Consider the following 26192-nt stretch of genomic DNA (forward strand, 5'->3'; position numbering starts at 1 on the left):
AGGTACAGGGAATTGCTTTGTGATAGGAACTGCACTGGTAACCTGGAGGTTTGCTAGTGTATGCTATTTACTCCAAAGGTGGTGGAGCGGAAGGATTGACCCTGTGGAGCCAGACTGCCTGGGTTTAAATCCCAGCTGTTTCAGTTACTGGCTTTGTGGCCTTGGACTAATTATTTAACCTCCCAGCCTCCATTTCCTTCTCTGTAAAAACAGACCATGAGTACCTCTTTCCTAGTTTATGGTGAGAATTCACTGTTAAGTGCTCACAATAGCACATCAATTGGCAGCAATAAATGTTAGTTATGATTGTTAAGCTTTCCTGGAAAAATAGAAATATTCCTGAAATTGGGGCTTCTGACTTCTTGAACCCAGGAAACACTTGATGCCAAGGATACCCCCCAAGTAGAGATGACCAACCTGTCCTTTACCAGCTAGGCAAGCCAGGAAATCCCTTCTGTCCCTATATTCTGTTATTTTCACTTCAAATGAATGAGTTTTTGTAGGCGAGTTGCAATTATAGCAGTATATACCTAACCATAAATATCTTCATTTCTAACACCATAAAAGAACATTTTCTTATTTGCTGTTTTGTGGAATAGATAATAGGCATGCGCTGAAATGGTAGGATAACACTAAAACAATTTGGGAAATGCTGGCTTAAACAAAGGTTTCCTTACTCGGGACTTATTAGAGCTCTTATTATTGTTGTTAATTTCGAAATTCCAAGGATATATAGTGCATGGTTCCCTTCAAACATACTTAACCATGAGCATCTTTTTCCAACATATGCCTGTTAAAATTGTCTGGAAGTGTTCTGCATGTCCAGTTGGGGAAACAGTGGCCCTAAATACAGGCATATTTTACCAAGATTATTTCACATCTATGGATTAAGATTTTTTTATGAATTTAACTTGTTCTAAAGGAAATTTTATAGGTGTAGATTTCAAACATATGTGTCTTTGTGTGTGCAGATTAGACTTAGATAAAGCAGCATCCAGTTCTTATTTTCTAGACTGAAAATGGTCCTGGTCAGATTAATGGCCTCTCCCAGTAGTCCTCTGATGGAGATAGTGAGGATCATGTCGTAGAGGACGAGGTCCTCCAACTTGGCCAAGACCAAGTCATTCGTTTAACTACGTGTTGAATTGGGCATTCTAGGTTTGTCATCCACAAATTAAATGAAGCCTTTTTAAAACAATTCTTTTTTTAATTGTTGTTCAGTTACATTTGTCCCACCTTTCTCCCCATTGCTCTCCCCTGCTCCACCCCCCAACAGTCAGTCCCCACCTCATTGTCCATGCCCATGAGTCTTCTATTCATGTTCTTTGACTCGCCCCTTCCCCTTCTTTCCCCCATTATCACCCTCCCCTCTGATTACTGTCAGTTTGTACTTTATTTCAGTGTCTCCGGTTATATTTTGCTTGTGTGTTTTGTTCATTGGGTTCCACTTATAGGTGAGATCATATGGTATTTGTCTTTCACCTCCTGGCTTATTTTCACTTCACATAATGCTCTTCAGTTTCATCCATGCTGTTGCGAAGGGTAGGAGTTCCCTCTTTCTCTCTGCTGTGTAGTATTCCATTGTGTAAATGTACCACAGTTTTTTAATCCACTCATTTACTGATGGGCACTTAGGTTGTTTCCAGCACTTGGCTATTGTGAATAACACTGCTGTGAACATTGGGGTGCATAGGTTCTTTTGAATTGGTGATTCAGGGTTCTTAGGGTATAATCCCAGTAGTGGGATCACTGGATCCAAAGGTAGTTCCATCTTTAGTTTTTTGAGGAAATTCCATACTGTTTTCCACAGTGGCTGCACCAGTCTGCATTCCCACCAACTGTGTACTAGAGTTCCCCTTTCTTCACAACTGCACCAACACTTGTTTATTGATTTGTTAATGATGACCATTCTGACAGGTGTGAAATGATATCTCATTGTGGTTTTAATTTGCATCTCTCTGATGGCTAGTGATGCTGAGCATCCTTTCATATGTCTTGGGGCCCTCTGTATGTCCTCCTTGGAGAAGTGTCTGTTCAGGTCCTTTGCCCATTTTTGCTTTTTTGTTTTTTAAAGATTTTTATTTATTTCTTTTTAGAGGGGAAAGGAAGGAGAGAGAGAGAAATATCAGTGTATGGTTGCCTCTGGTATGTCCCCTGCCGGGAACTGGCCTGCAACCCAGGCATGTGCCCTGACTGGGATCGAACCACGATCTTTTGGTTCGCAGGCCCGCGCTCAATCCACTGAGCTACGCCAGCCAGGGCTGCCCATTTTTGAATTGGATTGTTTGTCTTCTTGGTGTGGAGTCCTGTGAGTTCTTTATATATTTTGGAGATCAAACCCTTGTCCAAGGTATCATTAGCAAATATGTTTTCACACACAGTTGGTTCCCTTTTCATTTTGTTCATGTTTTCTTTAGCCATGAAGAAGCTTTTTAATTTGATGTAGTCCCATTTGTTTATTCTTTCCTTTGTATTTCTTGCCTTAAAGGATGTATCAGTGAAAATATTGCTGCATGGGATATCTGAAATATTCTGGCTTATGTTCTCCTCTTGGACTTTTATTATATCACAACTTGTATTTAAATCTTTTATCCACCTTGCATTAAAAACAATTTCTATTTACAGGCAGCACCATTTATTGAGATGGATGAGGTTAGTATCCTCTATATGAAGAAATTCCTTTGTCTTGCCCTAAATTTACCTCTCAGATATTAGGGATTGACCCCTTGATTTGATATTCAGCATTGGTGAACACAGCAAGTTTCCTGTCTCCTGTTACTGATTTTATAGACTTGAGCCTTATATCCTTCTTGGGTTTTGTCTTTCTAAACTAAAAACTTTCCATCCTTCCATTTGTCAGTTGACTGATTCCAAGAACTGTGAGGGATCTGAGATTTTATCCTACTTGCAAGCTAACACGTTAGCTTGCCGCAGCTTCACAGATGCAAGGGGAAGACACGAGACTCCTGGGTTAGACACAGAAGATCTTGTATGACTCGCGACAGTAGTACTAGCTGGAGTGTCGGCATGCACTCCAGTTCCCAGATCCCCAGTTCCAGTAGGGAAACAAGAAGAAGGCTAGTGGACACCTACACACACAACAGGTTTGTTACAGAAAATAAATCTTGAGCTTGGGGAACCTGACTCTTGTCTAATGAGCAGTATGTCCGCCTGACCTTTGCCCCAACAGGAGACATTATGATGTTGAAGAGTAAACAAGCATGGTGGGACTCTAGAGGGAGACACTGTCTCTATCATTCAAGGCTGTTACCTTGCAAATCTAGTCCAGGCCAAAAACCATCACTGCCTCTGCTCACTACAGGTGTGAAAATACAAGGTACCTGTGCAAAAACACGAGGTACCCATGCAAAACTGGAGCAGCTGTCCCCTGCATCCTATCTCAAGGGCATGGGACCATATCTGGCACATGCTCTGCATTCAATAAGTATTTGTTGAAGAAGCGAACAAATTTTCTCTGTCCTTTCTTTTGGGATTTGTAAGTATATTGGCTTTGCCCTGCAGACACAGCAATTATATCAGTGCCTTCAAGAGACTTCCCACGGTGATTCCCGGAGTCCTCTGCCTGGAACATTCCCCACCTGCCCCCCAGTTCACCTCCTGACTGCTCCATGTCACCCTTCAAATACTGTCTTAAATGTGTTTCCTTGAAGAGGTCTTCTCTAACCCAAAATAAAGTCAGAACCCCCTGGTATTCACTGCAGCGGCACTTCGTTCTTTTCCTCCATGGCAGTTAAAACCACAGTTTGCAATTACGTATTTATTACTATAGTATTTTCTATCTTAAAACCTGTTGGTCCCATTACTCATGAAGCTATGGGCCATCTTTATTTTGCTCACCACTGTGTACCTAGTATCCAACAGAGCACAGCATGAGTGGGCACTGAGTAAATTAGTAATGAATGAATGAACACGTTGCAGCCTGTAGCTCAGGTAGCTTTGGCGTAAAATGGGCCAAATGCGTTATTTGGCCCTTGCCTTCCTCAAAACAGTTTCTCCATATTTCTCCCTATAGACACAATCTCAGAAGTTTTTCTTCCATTAATTTTTTTTATTTTCCCAGAAAGCACTTAATTTTACATTTAGAGATGTTACATTATTTTACTCATTGAAATGACATATTAAATAGATACTAATCCTAACATTATTCCTTTAGAGCACTCTAATGTCTGTACTTATGGATTCAACACACTTGCATCATAGGAAATAAACTGACTGAAACCAGGAGCTCTTATGGTTTTTCAGATGTTCTTTGAAAAACCTACCAATTGGTTAAGATTATTCTGGGTAATGGGGGAGATGGCAAAGAAATGAAAAACTACTTTTCACCAAGGTCTGTGGCCAGGACCTCAGGAGGTTGTAACCTGCATGAGAAAATATAAAAACTGGACATGATGAGCTAGCAGGTAACAATTAGCAAGTGGTATTAGACTGTGCGTATGGAGTGCTAAGCTATGGAGCACTCCATAGCACTCCACAGATTTAAATACTACAAGAGCTTAGAAAACTTCAGTATTACTCCAAACTGGACTAGAATAACAGAAAATCATGAGGTTGGTCCTGAGCTGGGTTTTGGAGATATTTGATCGGATTTTTAACAAGAACTTTATGAGACAAGCCATAGAAATAGCTTTGTAGTCTTGGAAAAGGAACACCTGGCTGGAGTGGAAGGTATCTATTGGGAAGTAGTGTTTTATGCACAGTCACTGTTGGACTGTGAGAACTGCACACAAGTCTTTGTGGCTCTCTTTCCATTCAGTTTAACAGTGGAGAGTGCTAATACCACACCTTTGGGCAGCTGTGGCTGGGATGAGGGAGGCCGAAAGATGGAGCCCTTCTCAGGGGCCTCCATGAAGCAAATAAACTCTGAAGAAAGGACTTGGAAGTTCATGCAGTGTTCCTGTAAATTCCAGCTATTACCAGAGATTAAAGGGAAGTGAGAGGCCTGAGAAACAATGGGAAGGAGAGTTCCTCCTCCCTTCCAACCACCTGTTTACAGTAGGGGAGGAGCAGCAGGGCTACCCAGATGGCAGGGCCAAAGTTAAAACGAAGCTTCCTTGCCCTAAGACCGCTCTAGGAAATCCTGTTTGTGACGGTGGCTTCACTGCGAAGTCATCAGGAGCACTCCCTGTTGTACAAGCACACTTCTGGATTGAACCACGATTTCTGATGAGTTTGAAATCTTACTATCGTGTGCACTCAGCAAGATACAAACTGCCTCTCAGGTGAGACTTGGGTCAGGCCTTATTTTGCAAGCATGTACTTACTTATCTTCTTGTGCCATTGAAATGCTGGTAACACAATAGCTTAAAAATAAGATAAGCCCCATCTTTTTTCCTGTATGAGTACATTGGGGAATGAAGGTTTCGATGGCATTTAAGAAGCAGGAAAGGGCAAAGCCCTGTGATGCCATTGCTTTGGCATGGCATTACTTCATTAAGAGAATTATCTTAAAAGCCTGAGAAACACAGCTTAAGACTGATGAAAGCTGGGTGCAAACACCATAGAATCCAAACCAAATTAGCCAGCAGGCTCATCCCCAAAGAAATCCACTTTTACATCCACACTTGGGGTCTGCACTTTTCTCCTCTTTTCCTTGTACCGCTCAAGTGCTTTTGGATACAGGGTTAGACAGTTTGCTTACCGTGCCAAAACTCATGAAATGGGATTTGTCTTCCCTCGAAGACAGGTGGCCAAGCTATGACAGAGAGGGCTCTGCCTGGCTGCTGGCCTCTTTGGATATGCAGCGGGGTGGCGGCCCAGCGCCAGGCCACACATCTGACCCAGTGGCCTTCCAATCTGGAGGCCCACATTGGCAGCCCCGGGTGGTGACAGCTTCGGTCAGTTGGTGTGGAGTTCCACTGGCAGGCAAAGGAGAGCAGGAGAGCATGCTGGTCCCTGTCACTTCTGTGTGCAAAGAAGAAACCTCTGGGCCTGGATGGTTGTGAAACAATAAAGTGGCTGCCCCACTCATTAGAGTATTGGCTTTATTCCCTCTTCTCAGGGCAGACCAGGCCTCAGGAAAGAAATTTTGGCCTTCTCCGACTGCACACATTACTTAATGTGTCCTTCTGCACTTACTATATGCATCAGGAGCAGATTTCACAAGCCTTTTTACTGTGAGATGAGATTAGTCATTAAGGTTAATTATTCAATAGTTACAGGAAATATTATGATGGAGAAAAAAATAGACTTCTGGGAGTCCCAGAGTGGAGGGCCTCAGAATACACAGTAGTTTTGTTGCAGTCTTTGGACATAAGGAAATCGCCATAATTTCAATGCTGTGCACATCAAAAGTATTCTCTCCTTGGCCATACATGGTCTGTGGTCCCAGCCCCACATATTCTTAGGGAGCTCGCCTTCTCCTAGAGAACATCCGGTTAGACCAATGAAGAAGGCCCCTCGGTCTTCCATGTTGTTGATTCCAGCAGACTCTCCAAAATCTCTGCTTGTGCGATAATGAAATTATCATTTTCGGAAATATAAAATGTGTCAGAACTCACCAGTGTTGGTTCAAAGGCTTCTGGGGTTGAGTACCACATCTGACCACGGCACAGACGGCGTTCGTAGAAAAAAAACTGGACCCAATTTTGCTTTTGCCTTTTGCTCTCCCTCTGGGCCCATTTCTTTTCTTTCGTCATCTTTACTAAAGCTGATAGGACTGTTCTGCAGGGGGAAAACAAATAGTACACTTGGATGACCCCTACAGAACACAGAGAGCTTTTTCCTCTTATCCCTGATTCTGAAGTGACTTTCTGTTTTGTTTTTTTTAAAAAATAGGACAGTCTTAGACTGAATAGTAAAATCGTGTCCATGTCATATTTATGTTGTTGAACTGGGTGGAAAAAGCATTAGTGAAAAATACACATGGATTGTAAAGTAGTGGTTGGCCTGCTTAACAGAACCCAAGTTGTAAAGTGCCCTTGAAAAGTACTGGAATTCAGCCCTGGGCAGTGTGGCTCAGATGGTTGGAGCATCATCCCATAAACCAAAAAGTCAGAGATTCAAGTCGCAGGTTCAATTCCCAGTCAGGGCACATACCCAGATTGCAGGTTCAGTCCCTAGTGGGAGCTCACTTGAGAGGCAACTGGTAGATATCTTTCTCTCACATTGAGGTTTCTACCATCTTCCTCCCTCCCTTCCCTTGTCTCTAAAATCAATAAGCATGTCCTCAGATGAGCATTAAAAAACAGTACTCAAATTCCAGCTATTACCAAAGATGGAAAAGAAATGAATGGACCTCATCAGCTCTGCCTCTTCTGTGTCTTCCTTTTGTTTAAATGTTACTTCCTTGGAGAGGCTTTTTTTGACCACTCCATGATTATTCTTCATCAGAGCATCTTATTTTCTGCATGACACTCACACTTATTTAGCGATTGTTCTTCTTTTCTCTACCTAGACTGTAAGCCGTATAAGGTGAGGGACCTCATCAGTCCTATCACTTTTGTATTCCCCGCACTCCGCACAGTGAAGAGATCACACACCCCGAGTGCGCTGAAGGAATGGATGAACTACTGAGATGCTATATGGCAAACTTGTTCTGTGTTCTTATAGACTCGTAATTCCTTGAGATCACCTCTCTCTTTTCTCAGATTCAGCCAAAGAACAAACTTTACTTGGCCTCAATATCAGCTTACCGGGGTGGTTTCCATTCATTAATTTTTTTTGAAAAACTGGAATTTTTGTTCAGTCAGAGTCTCAAGTTCATTAACAGTTCCATAGTCATATCTGAAAGACGTAATACAGTGAAGTGGTTTCAAGACCTGGCTTTGAGGCGCCCAGTTCTGGCTCCCTCACTTCTTAGCTGGGTAATGGTGACTCATTATTAACCATTTCTCAACTTTAGTTGGCTGAACCGTAAAATGAGGGCATTAATATAGCTCTCCCACTCTGTGCGCATCTGAGTTTAAATAAAACAGCATATGTAAAGCACCGAGCTTTGCATTTGCATTGCATATGCTTAGTAAAACTTAGCCACTGTTATTGTTCACATTGTTAGAGTGCCGTGGCGCATCATTTTTCTAGAGCAGAATAAAGAGTGTCTTTTTGTCAGAGGTAATATCAAGCACTAGGAGAATGCAGAGTCAAAAAGCTTATGACTTGGAGTACTGGGATGGGATTCTAGGCAGAACCTTATGCCTAGAGCACGAATTATGAACTTAGGTCACAGTCGACTGGGCGGTATGGCCAAATGACTCAGTACTTAAGAAATGACTAATCGTCGCAGAGCTCCTTAGGTCTCTTCCTCTCCACCCCACCACAGTCGCCACAAAGGCTAGAACTGATCCTAGAGTCAGTCTGGCCAGAGGCAGAGCATACAGTGAGCGTCAGTGAAGTCATCTAGTAAGATTAGAGACACCGAGCAGGGCACTGTGGAGGAAGGGGTCCACTAACTCCATGACAGATGAATGGCTCCTGTTCTGCTTTCCCTAGTCCCTTGCAGAATCAGGAGTACAGTCATCCCCACTCTGTGTTGACTCTCACAGAGTCTTGCTCTGAGCCACAGGAAGAAGTGCCTCATACCAGCTCATAGGGAAACTCCAAACAGTCAGCAGGAAGAAACTCAATCACAGATGAAAACGATTTTGTCTCACCATTCTTCTATGCAGTTTTCTGAGAGGGGGGAAACAGAACACATTTGGCTATGAGACATTAATTGAACAGAATGTACTTGAACTGTTCCCTTCTGTATCTGGGTTTGTGTGGCTGGCTCACTGGTTTTAATCAAGAAAAGAGCAGTGACATGCATTTAATGATCTTACTGGACATAACTGCCTTTCACACAGATTTGCAAGGCAGATGCCCTCCTCTCCCATCTCAGTTGGCACTCCAAAAAGGAGCTCCATTTATTTTCATATTTCTGAGCCAAGCAGGGTCAGCAATCTGGATTTTTTTAACTTTATAATTTATTACTAAACCTTACACTTCAAATGAGATGTACTTTAAAATAGCATATAGCCCTGGCTGATGTGGCTCAGTTGGTTAGGTATCATCCTGCAAAGCAAAAGGTCGCTGGTCCAAATCCTAGTCAGGCAGGGCTCATGCCTGGGCTGTGGGCTCTGTCCCCCATTGGGGCACATATGAGGGGTAACCAACGGATGTTTCTCTCCCTCTCTTTCTCTCTCCCTTCCCTGCTCTCTAAAAATAAATACATAAAATCTTAAAAAATCAAATCAAATAAAATAAAATAGTATGTATTATGAAGTATGTATTAGAAAGATTTTCACTTAACAAAAGTAATACATAGTTATTATAGGTTATTTTTTGAAATATGAGTAAAGAGTATAAGACAAGCCTAGAGCAAGTAAGAAAATGTTTAAAAATATAGTAATGGGAACTTATCAAAAGGGCACAGAATTTAGTTTGAAGGGTCCACTAGGCAAATCTGAGACAATTTGAGTATCAGAATTCATAATTATAGTAATGGGTTATAACCCATTTGGTAAAGTAAAAATCTGTGAGTCCATACTGATTTAAAAAGATAAAGAGGAGAGAAGAGGAAGCTCTTTATTACAGTAGAATGCCAAGAATAACTATAGAATGAAAGATAATGTTAAAAAAATCATCAGTGCGTGCTAAAATTATGTGTGAACATTTCCCACAGACCAGGAGATTTCTTTAATCTCAAAATAGCTCTCTATCAGATACTTCGTTTTAAAAAAAAAAAGTAAGAAGAAAGGGAAATAAACCATAAGCCAGTGACCAGGAGATGACCATTATTAATGGCTTAACTAGTTTCTTTCAGCTGTATTTCCTATGCATTATACTGTTTTGATTTTCTTCTAAAAATGAGCTCATACTTTTTCACAACCTGCTTTTCTCGTATAAAAATATATTGTGGCCATATTTATTTGTATTTAAATATTTTCCAGCACATAGTAGGCATAGTAGATATTTATTGAATTAATGAAATTTGCGAGGATTTTTAAAGCAAGATTTTGATGTATATCCCTGTATCTAAGTTCTTCATTCCCACGACTGTCTAGGAGCACAGTCCTTAAGACTAATTAGTCTTAATCTTAAGGACTGTGTTCCTGAGGAATAGGGAGGTAAAGAATATTCAAAGCCATAAAGCCTTTGATAGATGGAATTAAATTGCCCTTTAGGGAGATTTTTCTACTCTATTTTCCCACCAGTGGTATATTGAACAAATGCCTTTCATTACAGTTTGAAGGAGGAAGACTGAGATTAATGTCTGTAAAACACCCAGAGTTAGGAGTCTGCTGCGTCAACAATGTAAATGATGAAGAGGAAAGCCTGGTTCCTAATCGAAGTGGGCTAGCACTGAACACCACTGGTATCAACACAGAGCCTCCAAGAGGGCCTCCTCCATGCGGACTTTGGTGCGGGGTTCTCAGTGTGCTTCCACACCAACGCCCAGTGCAGTTTCCAAAGAGGAACGGGGCCAGGTGCGGGGCACATGCTTGCTCCCCGAGCCGCAGAGCAGTTTGCCCTCTTACGCTGACTGGTGCCTGGGGCAGCCCCTAGCGGCTGACTTAAGCCTCCAACTAGTTGAAGCAGGGGGATATTATCACCTGATCCATACATTACACAGATTATTAAGGAAAACCAAGAAGAGGATATTCAGAGAGGCACCTTTGCATACAAAAGATGAGAAATCAGAAAATTATACCATGATTTGGATTTGCTTATATTTTCCCCTTTGGCTTTCACTGCCTCATATGTTCTCAAGTGATGACAGTTGGGCTGATTGAGGGCCGTTAGTCAAATCCAGTAATAGTATTAATCTGTGGTTGGAAATGACTGTTAAAGTAAGTGCCAGGCTATTCAGTTGTGGTTTTTCTTCCAGCTTCCAGTCGTGCCAGGCTTCCAGCAGGAGGAATAGAGGCTGTGGTAAAGGAAACCGTTGATAAACGAAAGAAACCAGAAACTGTCACTACCCATAACAACGAGACAACAAAAAAAATTACAGAAAGGGAGGGGGAGACAAAGGAAATTGTACAAGGCGGTTTAGCCTGCACAGCCTGTTGTGATCGTTAGGGATGAGGATAGTGTGGTGGTGCCTCAGCCATTGACTCCAATTTTCCAGTGAGAACAGGAAGCCTTTAAGTACCGAGCGCTCCAGTAATACTGCTGAGCAAGAAAGCTTGTCTTAAGGGAAGAGCATGACTGGAGTTGAACTGAAGTGAAGTTTTTTCTTTCAACTTCCTAGCGTGCTTCTCAGACCATTACTGCACAAAGGAAGCTGGGGGTCCGGTCACCGGATATGTCAAAAGAGTGTACCCCATAATCCTCTTTACTGAATTTTTCAGAACAAATGTTTAGTAATGTTGCCACCAGTCATCAGTTATCAAAAAATGTGTATTGTAGCTGAGACGTGCTTAGCAATCAGGGACTCCAGTTTGCTGGTGGGAAGGGATTGTTTTTCAGTTTTGGAGTGGGGGTGGTTTGAGCTTGAAATCTTTACAAAAGGTAGTTCTTCAATATTGTTGTCAATTACTTTTCTAAAATATATTTGTATTGATTATGCTCATTACAGTTGTCCCAGTTTTTCCCCCTTTGCCCTCCTCTGCCCTCTTAGCCCTATTCCCTCCAGCAATCTCCTTCCTTAATTCGTGTCCATGGGTCATGCATATGTAGGTTCTCTGGCTTCTCCATTTCCGATACTGTTCTTAACAGTATAGTGAGAGCATACTGCCCCTGTCTATTCTGTACCTACCAGTTTGTACTTCTTCATCCCTGCACCGTTCCCCCCATTCTTTCCCTTCCTCCTCTCAACTGATAATCCTCCATATGATCTCCATATTTATGATTCTGTTTCTACTTGTTTGCTTAGCTTGCTTTTTAGATTCAATTGGAGATAGTTGTGAATTTATTGCTATTTTAATGGCCATAGTTTTGACCGTCTTCTTTTTCTTAAATAAGTCCCTTTAACATTTCATATAATAATGCCTTGGTGATCATGAATCCCTTTAGCTTTACCTTGTCTAGGAAATACTTTATCTGCCCTCCCATTCTAAATAGTAGCTTTTCTTGGTACAGTAATCTAGGTTGTAGGTCTTTGCATTCACTTTGAATGCTTCTTGCCAGTCCCTTCTAGTCTGCAAAGTTTCTTTTGAGAAGTCAGTTGACAGTCTTATGGGAACTTCTTTGTAGCTAATTATCTGCTTTTCTCTTGCTGCTTTTAAGATTCTCTTACCTTTGGCATTTTACTTACGATGTGTCTTGTTTTGGTCCTCTTTGGGTCCATCTTGTTTGGGACTCTCTGTGGTTCTTGGACTTGTATTTCTATTTTCTTCACCAAATTAGGGAAGTTTTCTTTCGTTGTTCTTTCAAATAGGTTTTTAATTTCTTGCTCTTTCTCTTCTTCCAGCACCCCTATGATTTGAACGTTGGTATGTTTGAAGTTGTCCCAGAGGCTCCTTAGCCTATCCTCATTTTGGGGGGGGTTCTTTTTTCTTCTAGTTGTTCTGACTGGTTATTTTTTGCCTCCTTGTGTTTAAGACATGGATTCTCGGCTTCATCCCCTCTACTGTTGCTTCTCTGTAAATTTTTTCTTCATTTCACTTGGTGTAACTTTCATTTCTGCTTAGATCTTTTTTATGCTGTTGAAGTACCTAATGAATTTCTGGGGCATCCTAGTAACTAGTGTTTTAAACTCTGTATCTGATAGATTGCTTATCTCCATTTTGTTTAGTTCTTTTTTCTGGAGTTTTGTTCTTTCATTTGGGCCATATTTCTTTGTCTCCCCATTTCGGCAGCCTCCCTGTGTTTTTTTCTGTGTATTAGGTAGAGCTGCTTTGACTCCCTGTCTTAGTAGCATGGCCTATTGTAGAAAAGCACACTGGTGAGCTGGACGTGGTAGAGCCTTAGGTGATCGCCAGGGTGGGGCAACTGTGTGACCCAGGTTGATGGAGCCTCAGATATGGTGTCACTGCTCTGTGGCTCTGTGTTGGGGAGGGCTCAGAGAGGGGACAATGCTGCTGCCTGGCCTCTGGAGTTTTGTCCGAGAGGAGCTGTCCCCTGGCACTCGCCCTGATGCCAGACACTACAGTGCCTCCCTCTATGCCACTGGTGCCTTTCCAGCTGCTGCCCTGGTGCTGAAGCCCAAAGGGAGTGAGTCTGCATAAGCCCTAAGTCTGTGGTGGGCCCTTTAAGAGGAAACTCTTGAGAATCCTGCAGTTTATTCCACTGCCTCAACTCCAACTGGTTTTTACAGCCAGAAGTGTGGAGACTTATCTTCCTGGCACTGGAACCCTGGGCTGGGTGGTCTGGTGTGGGGCTGGGATCCCTCTTTCCGAGGTATCCCTCCTGATTTTTACCCACCACACGTGGTTGTGGGACCCCCTCTTCTGTTGTCCATTCCATGTCTCTGTCCCTCCTATCCTTCTGGGTGAATGTGGCTTTTTTAATTCCTTGGTTGTCAGACTTCCATACAGTTTGATTTTCTGATGATTCTGGGTGATACTTGTCTCATAGTGTAGTTGTAATTTTTGCTTTGATTGTGTGAGGAGGCCAGCCATGTTTACCTACACCTCCATCTTGACTGGAAGTCCAACTTGTGTTTTTGTCTCAAGAACTTGGAACTGGCAGCCCTCCATGTGTGTTCACCAAAGCTCCCAGATGTTTATTTTATACTTTCAAAATAAAAAAGCTGAGGTTAATGTGTATGCAGTGAACTGAAAAGTTAAATGTATCTCGAAGGGAAAGAAGACGTAAGTTCCAGAGTAACATCAAGGAGACTGTGAGCACAGGGCACCGAAGCATCTCACTGCCTCCCAATAAGGAATAGCTATTTCCATCAGTTCTTCTACCGTATCTCAGTGTTTCGAAGATGTACTTAATTTCATATGTGATTATTTCTAGAATCAGGATATAAATTACAATCGGTTGTAGTAGCATCTTAGAGTAGATTAAATACAGGGTTCTAGTTTAAAAGCAAAAGTTTCTAGTTTTCTGCATATCATCAGTTTCCAATAGCTGGTTGAACCTTGGGGTCATAGGACATTTTCAGGCACTGGCACAGAAAACCTGTTTACTTTGTGGGCATTTTTATTATAATTTAGTGTGTAGATGATATTCCTTGGGGCACGCAAGGAATAGACTAAAGAAACTGAGGCTCAGTCATCAAAGCCCTTGCGGGTCACAGGTGATCGATGGCAGAGCAGGACTGAGGTCTGTGCCCAGCCTGGAGGTCCACACAGGGTGTGTTGTCCTGCTGCCTGTCTGGGCCCAAGCCTTACAAAGCAGGACTCAGTGAAGCAAACCCCACATTTGCTCTGAAGCGTCCTTCTATCTAGGCATTGGCAGAAGTCCCAAACAAGTGGGGAAAGGTACCAGGAAAGCTCAGCCTCAAATGAGTGGATCAGGTAAACATGAGACAGTGAAACGTTGTTCCGTGATGGGCCGTGGGATTGGCGTGATCGTGTTGCTCAACTGCTGCAGGCTCAGCCTGCAGACTTTCCTGCTTCCCAGGCCTTCCTATTTCAGGTGCCAGGATTATCTTTAGAAATAAGTCATTTATTTAAAAAATAATGCAATACTAATAAAATAGTAACACCAAAGGTATACTAAATATATATGTAAATTAGTAAAGAAGAACAGTTCAGTCACTGTATCAAATTTAAATTTAAATGTCTTTAGACTTAGTATGCCAAACCAAAGTCATCTAAAGTACATATAAGTTGGCAAAAGCATTGTGCCTGTAATTCCAGAAGAAACAAGAGTGCAGCGTGAACATGGGGAAGCAAAAGAGAACAAGGAAGTATGTGACCATGAAGCAAGTGCTTAGTCTCAAAGATCAGAGGCTTAAAGAAAAGGATAGATTAAAGCCTAAAAAGAAAGAAAAGAACGATCCCAGGGCACTCAAGGAAAGAGAAATCCCCCAACACCCTTCCTGCTTTTATTTCTTCAATATAACACACAGCTGTGCCTGGCTTACCACATCCTGGTTGATACCAACTTTATCAAGTTTCTCATTAAGGCTAAACTGGACTTAGTGCAGTTAGTGATGGGCTGTCTCAATGCCAAGTGCATCCCTCGTATAACTGACTGTGTAATGGCTGAAATGGAGAAATTGGGGCAGAAGCATCGAGTGGTTTTAAAGATCGACAAGGAGCCAAGACTTGAACGATTACCACACACACACACAAAACAGCCTATGTGGATGACTGCTTAGTACAGAGACTGACTCAGCACAAATATTATGTTGTGACCCCAGTTGACCAAGACCTTGAACGAAGAATCAGGAAGACCCCTGGAGTCCCCATCATGTACATTTCTAACTATAGGTACAACACTGAGTGGATACCACATGGTTATGGAGCCCCTCAGTTCTAATACTTAAAAGACAAAGTCCTTTGCTTCCCTTCAACCAACTTCCTCTGTTGCCTGTTTACTAAACACGCTACAGAATGAGTCATTGCTCCACTCACCCATTTGCTCTGTTATGAGCTGAGTGTGCTTAAATACATTCACTTTTTGATTTTTTGATAATGATATGTTATATCATTTTAAAATTTGTTATATCTTTTTACAAATCAGATGACTGCTCACAGAAAAAGTAAATAAATAAATTATGTATAAGTTATGTGCTTAAGCTACAAATGTCTGAAAATACATCTTATGAGCAAAGCATGCAGTGTATTATTACCAAATTACACCAATATATTATTTGAAATATGTTAAATACTTTCACCCATAATGCTTTGTAGGCTTTCAGGGATTTAATTTATTAGCTGAGATGAACATAGTTCAAATTTTTTAATTTACTTCGAGCCCTACTTTTTGTCTGCTTTCCCAAAATAAGATTATCAGCCGTCACCTTCAGCGTGTACCATTGGAATACACTGTTCACTGCTTATTAGTAGTAGGTGTTAGAGTGTTATAATTTGACATTTGATCTTAATCTCTCTAAGCCTCAGTTCCTGCTTTCAAAACGAAAATGATACTTACCTAGCAGAGTGTTGCTAGAAGTAAGTAAGATTATACATGTAGAATAAAGCAGCCCATGTCCTATAAGAGATGCTTGATTAATTGCATCCGTTATCATTAATAGCTGAAGATGTTGAAGAAAAGTTACCTGCTCAACGTTTTTTGGTTACACTGGTTTTTTATCATCATAATTTCTTTAAAATAATGACTCTAAGAGTAAATTTTCATATATATATTTCCTACAACTTTCTTTCACAGTTTTAATCTAGCCATAAGTGGTCATAAGTTCTTTTATAGATTGAAAGAATTTAAATTTCATTTTCAAGGAAAATGTGTCCCTTAGTTAAAATGCCAAGCCAGCCAGTGATGATTTAAGGCTTAGATGGTGAGGAAGTAATTATCCTTTTTATTAGAAAGTAAACATTTATTTACTTAATATCTAAAACATGACCTGAATCATCCCAATATACCAAGGTTGCAGGTTCAATCTCTGGTCAGGGCACATACAAGAAGCAACTGTTGAATGCTCTCTCTTTCTCTCTCTCTCTCTCTCTCTCTCTCTCTCTGTAAAATCAATAAATACAAAATTAAAAATTACTAAGATGTAAGTAGGGTATTTTCTGAATACAGAAGCGGTTTTTCAGTATGATGTTAAGCCGACATTTAGATCTTCAGTTTAGTTAAGTGTGTGAAACCTCCTGTAACCTAACAGCCTACTGTGGCCACATAATCTCAGGTATATAGGAAGTATTCCAGAAAGCTTTTTCAAAAAGTGTTTGTCTCCATCGTTATCTTTTTCTATGACCATAAAGTTATAGAGATGGCAGCATATAACTGGATTTTTATTTTCATCTGTAACAAGTTTTATTGCACTTTTCATATTAAAAATACTTTATTAGCAAAATTTTAGAACGCTTGATTTAGAAAACTTCAGAAAAGCAAACAAAGGGAGGATGAAAATTACCTATAACCTGTAGATAGATAACATATCTCTTACCATTTTCTTTATATTCTCTTTCTAGGTTTTATGATATATTGTATATAATATTAATACTCTGTATTTTATAATATACATTTAATATATATATTGAGTCTTTTAATATTCATTTTTACCAAATAGAATTATTACTGGGGGTTTTTTTCACCAAATGTTTGGGGCGTTGGCTGACAAAGCTTTTGCCCTTGGTCTCCTTCTCTTATAGGTATAAAGCCAAACACACGGCAGATAGAGTCGTATGTCTCTAGAGCACGTGTAATGCAAACAGATCATAGATAGAATCATATGCCCTCAGCCTCCTCATTCTTTTTTTTAAAGATTTTATTTATTTATCTTTTAGAGGGGGAGGGAAGGAGAGGAGGAGAGAAGTATCAATGTATGGTTGCCTCTCGTGAGTCCCCTGCTGGGAACTGGCCTGCAACCGAGGCATGTGCCCTGACTGGGAATCGAACCGCGATCATGTGGTTCGCAGGCCCATGCTCAATCCACTGAGCTATACCAGCCAGGGCAGCCTCCTCATTCTTATAAATTGATTTGTTTCATAAGTAAAGTACTTTGTACTAAGGCCAAAGATTGACCTTAACATTTATTTTGTAACATTTTTAAATATGCTGTGGTATGATAAATTGCATTTAAATGTGTGGTAGGTTGCATTTATGTTTGATAAAAATAGTATCAATAAGAAATCATGATTATCACATGAATAAGTGTAAAGGACACATGGACAATAATTAAGGTGGGGGGTGGAAATGGGAGGGAGGTGGGGAGCACTGGGGGGGCAGGGCAGGGAATATAAAACAGAAAACTGTACTTGAATAAGAATTAAATAAATTTTAAAAAATTTAAAAATAAAAATAAATTTTTAAAAAAAGATCATGATTAAACGATATTGATTCCAGCTCCTACACTTACCACATACATCAGTGTGTCTGTTTATGTTATACAACTCTCCTAAGCCCCAGCTTCCTCATCTCTAAAATGAGGAGAGTAATGCCTATGTTTCAGGGTTGTCTATTAGGATTAGGAAAATATATCTTACCTATAGTTCTTACCCGATTTCGTTAAGCAAAATTATCTGGCTGTGTTAGAAATTAAGAAGTCGAATTTCACGGAAGCATTACCAACAGTCAGTAAGCATAAGAGTAAAACTGTTCAAATTCACCATGAATCAGGGAAATACATATTTTAACAACAGTTTACTCATGTATTTAGAAAGAAGAAATATATTTCATTTACTACAATATTCCTGGCATCCAGAACAGCATCCAACACAGCAAATATTCTCTGAAGGAGTCAATGAATGAACAAAGTACATATCAAGCTTTGAGCAAGTCATTTGGTCTCTCGGGACCTTGATTTCTTCATCAATATGAGGAAAAGACCATGTTCAAGCTCAGTTGGAGGGGGACAGGGATGCTCTAATTAGCTTTACTGCCATGGATACTCTGTAAGGAAATACTACAGTTGTGAGTACACAAAACACAGGGTTTATTCTTGTATTATTTTCCATATGAACAACTGTAAACCTACTTTTGTCCCACCCTGTATTTGTCATTTTCCTGACTGTATGATGTTTAAAGTTTTTTTGACCCAGTGATCTTTGTAAAATAGTACAGCAGAATATCATAGGTAAGTTAAATTCAGAGATTTGGTCAAGAGATGGGGATAAAACAGCAGCATTGAACTTTTTTTTTTTTTTGCATATTTAACTATAAGTAACCAAGGAAAAGAAATCAAGGGAGGTTGGGAGGGATAGAAGGTAATACAGCAATAAGCAAAAATGAGTAACTTTGGAAGACTGTGAGTTCATTATATTTGCTACTGATTGACGGCATTACCTTTACCGAGCAGCTAATTTTACTCTTAGCAGCTCTAGCAATTCTGCTCCATCTACATAGTTTATTATATTTGAAGCACATCTGTGGACAGCAGCTGGTGTATCTGTTCTTTAACAGATGAGCAGAGGTTATGAGGCCAGCCTGCACCCAGTAGTTTGTTAATCAGTTACAGAGCCAGCATTAGGAGCTGGATCTTCTGTCTCCTGTTTTATCCTTCTTTCCATTACACATGGCTAGGTGCTTCTGTCTCGTTATAAAGAGTCCCTTCAAGGGACACAGCCATCCCCTGTTCTAGAAATAATATTGTTACCTGATGGGCTGGTCTGCCAGGATGACCATTTTCTTGTGTTTTAGGAAGCTAAGAGAGTTTATCATTTTTTTCCCAAGAGGAAGTAGCAATATATCATGTACCAAAAATAACACCTTAACAGCTAAATTATGCTTAGCAGGTAGTTTCCCAAGGATGATCCAATGTGATGAGTCATCACTCTAGGCACTTATTACCACATTATTTCTCTTTTTTACTAACCCCGGTGCTTTTGGGTACATGTTTTTCTGGGAGGTTCACAGTCTTCACACTATGAATGTAAACCATCCCCTTTTTTTCTTCTGCTTTTACTTTTCAAATCTAGGATAGCCCATGATTTCAGAGAACAGTCAGGATTATGACCTCAGACAAGAGTGTCAGTTTCTCCAGTTGGTAGCACCTCCATCTCATTCCCAGTAAAAATCAAAACTGTAGAGTGATATAAACAGATGTTTGGGGCCTATACTATAAAGAAGGCTATAGCCCTGGCTGGTGGCTCAGTGGATTGAGCACTGGCCTTTGAACCAAAGGGTTCCTAGTTTGATTCACAGTCAGGGCACGTGCCTGGGTTTCCGACCAGGTCCCCGATAGGCGGCACGTGAAAGGCAGTCACACATTGATGTTTCTTTTCCTCTCTTCTCCCTCCCTTCCCTTCTGTCTATAAATAAATATCACAAAGAAAATTATTAATATATTTGTCTATATAAAAATGGAAGACTTTTGATCATCAAAAAATAAAAATGCTAAGACTCTACTTTCAGGGATCATTTCTATAGTTCATTACTAGAGAAGTTTCTCTGAACGTGTAAAAAATAAAAATGCCGCAAATTTTAAAAGCACATGGTGATCTTGGAGAAAATGTTTGCAATAAGTACGACAAAAGTGTAATACCCTTAATGAATAAAGAGCTCTGAAAATTCATTGGAAACCACCCCAGGTAGTACTAGCACTTTCCCATCACATCTGTATACATCACAGTGCCAAGTGGGCTTACAAGGAGAGCAAGTGTAGAGGGCACGGGACAATGAAATAAATGCAGATCTTGTTTTCCATCCACATATTCTTTGCTCAAAGGCAGTTTAAGGCAAGTACACATTCAGCTATAAATACTTCAAGACAGTTTGTCCACACTGACACTTCCATTTCCTAAAATGAAACCCTCATTGGCCCACGGGGAGAGAAAAGGCGGGCTTTGTTAACCGACTTTATTCCAACAAGCACATCCATATGGTAAGAACTTCCTCTGATGAGTCACCCACAGTTGTCAAACACCAACTCTCCTTTGTTTGACCCGGGCGGAGATGAGGGCTGTGGGAGCAAACTGCAAGAGTCTGAATCATTTAATTGTGTTTTTTTTTTCCTGTATCTGAATTTGCATCTGTCACAAACCCGATGTGTCCACCATGAAAAACTGCATTTTTCAAATATCACGGGGAAAAAATCCCATTCAAATGGGTCTGTTCTGTCTAGATAGTCTGTGAAATTTCTAAGGAATGTTGTGGGCTTTGCTTCCTGTGCTAAATTGTTGAGTTATCACACATTACTGGATTCCACCCAAACTGTGCTAGATAGGAATATTATAGTCATGCAGTTGTCTTTACCATTCAGAAAGGGAAAAAAGCAGAAAGTTACTACTGCTCCTTGTCATAAGATATAAACCTTAAGAGGGTAGGTGGAAGGGTAGGAAAACAAAATTATTTGTTTTCTGTTTTCACACACACAAAAATTGTGTGTGTGAAAACAATTTTTTAAAATTCAGGGTGGGGCGAAAGTACGTTTACAGTTTCTATGGAAAATAATACAGTAATGAATAAATAAGAATAAACTGTTTCACATAGTCACAACTGCGAACCTACTTTTGCCCACCCCTGTGTGTCCTTGATTCTTTGTAGAGGCTTGAGTCATATTTGGTCTCAGCTTTGTTATGACTGCTAACCACTTTCTTGTGGTGGTTTTTTTGTTGTTGTTCTTGTTCTTGTTCAGTCAAGGCCTGTACAGCCAGGATTCAGATCCTGCTCTGGGGTGTGATGCCATCCTTAGTCTGTTTGGAAGACATCTTTCGAGATACCATCCTATCCATTTGTATAAAAAAGAGAGGAAAGAATTGATGTTGTGTGATAAATAGTAGTATATGCTATTACTTCTCTCCATTTTCCAAATTTTCTATATGCATATGTATTTTATAATCAGCAAAATAATTTATTTTTAGAGTACCTACCCATGATTTAAAATATAAATGCAATAAATAAGCCTCTTAAAAAGTTCAGCTGGTTCAGTAAGTAAAATTTTATCCTGAGGAAATACATGCTTGCTCTGCTGGTATTTCTCTTCCTCTCTTTGATCGGTGCACTAATCTCAATACTAGAGTCATCTGTAGGTAGCATCACTGACATTCACGGGCCAGCACCCATATTTATACGCTAAGCATGTTTATATGCTAAATATTTATGTGTTTTTTATTACTATTATTTTTAATCCTCATCCAAGGACATTTTTTTCATTGTTGAAAAGAAAAGAAACATCGACTGGCTGCCCCAACCAGGGCTCAAACCCACAACCTGAGTATGGGCCCTAACCAGGAATCAAACCTGCGACCTTTTGGCCCACAAGACAGCGCTCCAACCAACTGAGCCATGCTGACCAGGGCTAAGCAGATTGTTTTTTAAAGGTTAAAAATGAGATGATCAGTCTTCCACTGTCTGGAATATTTTTTTTAAAGATTCTAATCCTTATTTTATTTTATTTATTTATCTTTGGAGGGGAAGGGAAGGAGAGAGGGAGAGAAATATCAATGTATGGTTGCCTCTGCCAAGGACACGTCTGGAATATTTTTAACCAATGATTGAATGAATCAATTTGAGGATACTTTTGGATCATTTGTAATACTCTGTGAGTGAAACTTTGGTTCCCTTTTGAGCAGAGCTGCTTTTTTAAAAATAAGCCGCTCCAACCAACAGACACTTCTATTTCAGAAAATTTCTAGTGATTATTTCCCCCCCAGATCAGCGTTAAAATCTTCAGCCTTGGATAATGTCATTTTGCCGACAGATGGCTCATGTCAATATTGAAGTGTTTGCAGAAAACAGCGAGTGCCCATGAGTATAGAGGCAATCATAATTATATATCCAAGACACACCCACAGTAGAGTCCTTAAGACTCTTTTTGGCAAAAATGTTTGTGTTAAAGACAAGACTAGTGGATTCCTTGATTGAAAGAATGCCACATTTCTGTTGTTGTATCATGTATATAATATTGGCTCTTAGGAGTGTGTCGCCATTAAATAGGCCTTTACATTTTCTAACTTTTTGTGCATTGCTTTGATGTCAGCCTATCAGAGAGAAAACTTGGGTCACTTGGGTCACCTTGACCTGTGTAGCTAGTTTGTGTCCTGTGGCCCATGTTGCTGATTACTCTCAGCATTTTGCTACTGTACCTAGATAGCACTTCAGAATCATTCTCATCCCACCTCACAGCCTGTTACTTACTACCAATCAATCAGGTCGGACAAAATGAACCTCCTTGTCATTCTTGACATGCAGGTAGGTGGCCGCCTCTTTTGATCAAGCGCGTCCCCAGACTGTTACTTTAACTGTGCACTAAGTTGTGGGCTGTGCTCTTTCCCTGGGCAAGATGTAGTGTGTATCATTTACAAGGTCTTTGGCTAAAAGAGAGTGATAAATAACATCTTGAATTACGGTATAAGGAGGGCACTGCCAGTGGTCTAATCTCTTATATTACATAGTAGCAGTGAGTTACTAGGAACAAGGAGAATGGAACCTGTCTGCCCAGGCTACCTTTTGTTCTTGCTGTTTTGAAAGATGCTCAACTGTTTTTTCAAAACAGCCCTTTGAAATAACAAAGATATTTCTATTTTATAACCTCTTGCTCTGGGTGTCCTGCACAGAGTGACCAGCTGTCACTGTTCACCTGGGACAGAGGCTTCCCGAGATACAGGATTTTCAGTGTTGAGACTGGAACTCTCCGGGGCAGACTGGACTGGTCAGTCACCTAGTCCCTGGGTGCTCTACGCCCAGATGGCCAGTATTGAGGAACATGAACTCTGAGGTCCTCACTCACGGACCACCTCCCTGTTAGAGCTTTTCTTTCTATCCCTGCAAGGCACAGTATGAAGAAAGGCTAGGAGCTGTGAGACAGAATGATTTGATTGTGAGGGATGGTGAGGTTCCAGTTTCGTTAAGTCTTGTCCTTAGTTCACATTTCTTCGATAGAGTGAAGGTCATTGATAAGCCCTGAGCCCAGCTACTAATTGAAGCCCGACTAATTAATTAATCTTTGACACTGATTTTGCCCAGTGTCCGTGGTAATCTCTGATCATCTATCTTCACGCACCACCCTCATCCTGGCCCCAAATGATCTTCTAGCCTCTTGTCATTAAAGTTTTTCAATACGAAGCCCAACTTAAAATGCAGGGAGTGTTACAGCTGAAAGTTCCATAAGGGAGAAGGACTGTCACCCAAGCTCTGTGGTTATTTGAAGAGACAAGACGGCATCCCCAGGGCATGGAATCTGAGATGCCCAGCTGTTGCAGAAGCTTACTGCCCATAGTGAGACAGGTGATTCTACAGTGGTCACCGACCCTGGACTTGCCTCCAGTTTCCTAGAGGTTAGTAATGTTAATGTAAGTGCTTCTTCCATGCTGGAGTGCTTCTTAGGTTTGACTCAGATTTCTTTCCTTGCTTTTAAAACTTTCTTTCAAATGCAGAGTTACTTAGCACTTGGCCAGTGGTCTGACTTTAGGGTCAGAATGAGAATGAAAGTGCAATAATGTATTGAGGAACCCAGACTTTAGAAAATGGTTAATACATAATCATTTCTTTCCTGCCCTAAGAACTTCCCTGAGCAGTGTGATTGGACAGCAAGAGATAAAGGAGGCGTAATGAATGAGTAATTTGGCAAGAAAACTTAGCAGAAAGTATATAAAAATAAACGCTTGGATCCCAGACACAGAATGAGACAAATCATGTTTATTGCTCCTATTGGACAAGAATGTTCCTGCCCAGGTTTCTAATTTTAAAGGTATGAAAGATACTGTATTTAGTAACATGAGGAAGGAAGTGTTATGGGCTAAATGTTTGTGCCTCCCAACGATTCAGATGTTGAAGCCCTAACTCCAATTTGATAGTATTTGGAGATGGGCATATGGGACATGATGAGGGTTAGATAAGGTCATGAAGAGGGGGGGTGGGGGTCCCACAACAGGATTAAGGCCCATCAGCGAGCTTGCCTTTCCGGCTGTGTGAGCACACAGCCAGCAGGTCTGCAGGCCAGAAGCAGAGTCCTCACCAGACACCTTTATCCAGGACTTCTCAGCCTCCAGAATTGTGGGAAATGGATTTCTGTTGTTTTAGTCACCCACCCTGTCGGGGTTTGTTTTAGCACCTGGGGCTGACTGAGACAGGAAGAGGTGGCACTGGAAGGAGAGGCAATTCTTTAAGTATTAATATTTAAGAGAAATGTTTATTTCTGGCAAATGGTAGATACTTAATAATTGTTGAAGTGATACATTTTGTAAATCTTAATAATCAGGCTTCTTTAGTCACAGATGAAATTAAGCCAGTTAATATATTAATCTGTAAGTTTTGTAATGTTTCAGAACTCTCAAGTGGTTTGGTGGGTTCTGGTTTAATTTTAATTCTAAATCTTGAATTAAAAAAGGATGAAGTGTCTATCTGTCTGTATGTCTGTCTCTCTCTCTCATGTAGTCCAGTAAATATGAGCCCTATGTGAAGAAATAAATTAGTCACATCTGGGTAACGAGGAAAAGTTAATTCAGCTATTTATTTTAAAGGAAATTACCAGACCAAAGTCCCCTGCCCTAGACAGATAGGCCGCATGCCCTCTAACTTTCGGTCCTCTGGTCTGACTGGCGGGAGCACCTCACTTCTCTGGGAGAGGTTTTTCCTGTTGGCCTCTGTCCCTGTGACAGAGCTTCATCTCAGGTTCTTCCTTTTGCCCCGACCTTCCCTCGCTCTGCTTGGGGCTTTTACCAGTTTTCACCGCGCTCTTTCCCACCGGCCCCTCTTCCTGTCTGGATCGGTTTCCCTAAGTGCCTCTTCCCCTCCACGCCCTCTTTAATCCCTCACTCTGTTTTGCCTTTGCTACACTTTTCCTCAACACTTGTCTTTCTTTGTCTTCCAAGGAGCCCATCCCTGCCCTGAATACCTGGGTGAAGTCAGCACCTAAGGGAGAGTTCCCATCCTTCATGCCTCCTGTGGCTTCTTTAAAGGTTTTGGCAAGATTTTAGATTTAGGGGACTAATGGTCAGCTAGCCCCGGTTTTTAAATACCCAATATCTGCAGTCGCATATTGTCTAGTGCCACAGACCAGTTTAAGCATAAGTGGATACAACAATATACATCAAATCCAGCTTGGCTGCAAGTGTGTATATATCTACTCTATATTCATATTTGTGAAAATACACATGCTCGCACTTGAATGACCCTGAAATGAACCAAGCAGGCACATTTTGAGACAGCAGGGGTTGAAGTCGATGGAAAGGAGGGAGAGAAAGCCTTCCTGGTAGGAGGACTGGTAACCATTCTCATGTATTGAGTGAGTGCCAGGTATGGGCAGAGTGGGCAGTGAATTACGTGCCTTGGCCACAGAAGCTTGTAGGGGGTGGCCCTGTGCTCAGGAAGCTTCCAGTCTGGCTGCAGAGACCAACAAGTGAACAAGTGGTAGAAGTGGGTTGGGAACCAATCACAATCGTGCAATGTATGGCAAGTAGCTGTGGTGGGGCTTTTTCCTTCTGATTTTCAAAGTAATTAGCACTCACGAAATGCTCAGTACAGGGTAATAGAAAAATGCAGAAAACAAACAAATCCCCGATAATCTCAACAGCCAGGGGAAAGCATACAATAGTAGGTTTAATAAGAATGCCCTTTTTATACATAGACATTTCTGATTTGTTATTTTTATCCTAACTTGATGAGTCAGGTGTTGGGGGAATTCAGATCGTATTAGTAAGTCATTCAGATCTTACAGAGCACATGTCTTCAAATGGATACTTCATTGAATATGTGGTAAAATAAGTGTTTGTCCTGTACTCTTTAAACTAAGTACATGTACCTAAGCCTTTCATATATTTAGATCCAGAGCAGGGTTTTTTTTGCAAATT

At 40.8% G+C, this 26192-nt stretch overlaps 1 protein-coding gene and 2 pseudogenes across 2 annotated transcripts in view; all 3 read left to right on the plus strand.

Annotated features, from left to right (window-relative positions):
* CDK6 (cyclin dependent kinase 6) overlaps positions 1–26192 on the plus strand; it is a 226133-nt gene that overhangs the window by 176913 nt on the left and 23028 nt on the right. The window lies entirely within an intron of this gene.
* Positions 14499–15359, plus strand: LOC119000946 (rRNA-processing protein FCF1 homolog; annotated as a pseudogene).
* LOC119001003 (uncharacterized) lies at positions 19800–19880 on the plus strand (annotated as a pseudogene).

Source organism: Sturnira hondurensis, unplaced genomic scaffold (assembly GCF_014824575.4).
Source record: "Sturnira hondurensis isolate 20B ecotype Veracruz unplaced genomic scaffold, ASM1482457v3 Scaffold0016462, whole genome shotgun sequence".
In the NCBI taxonomy this organism is placed as follows: Eukaryota; Metazoa; Chordata; class Mammalia; order Chiroptera; family Phyllostomidae; genus Sturnira; species Sturnira hondurensis.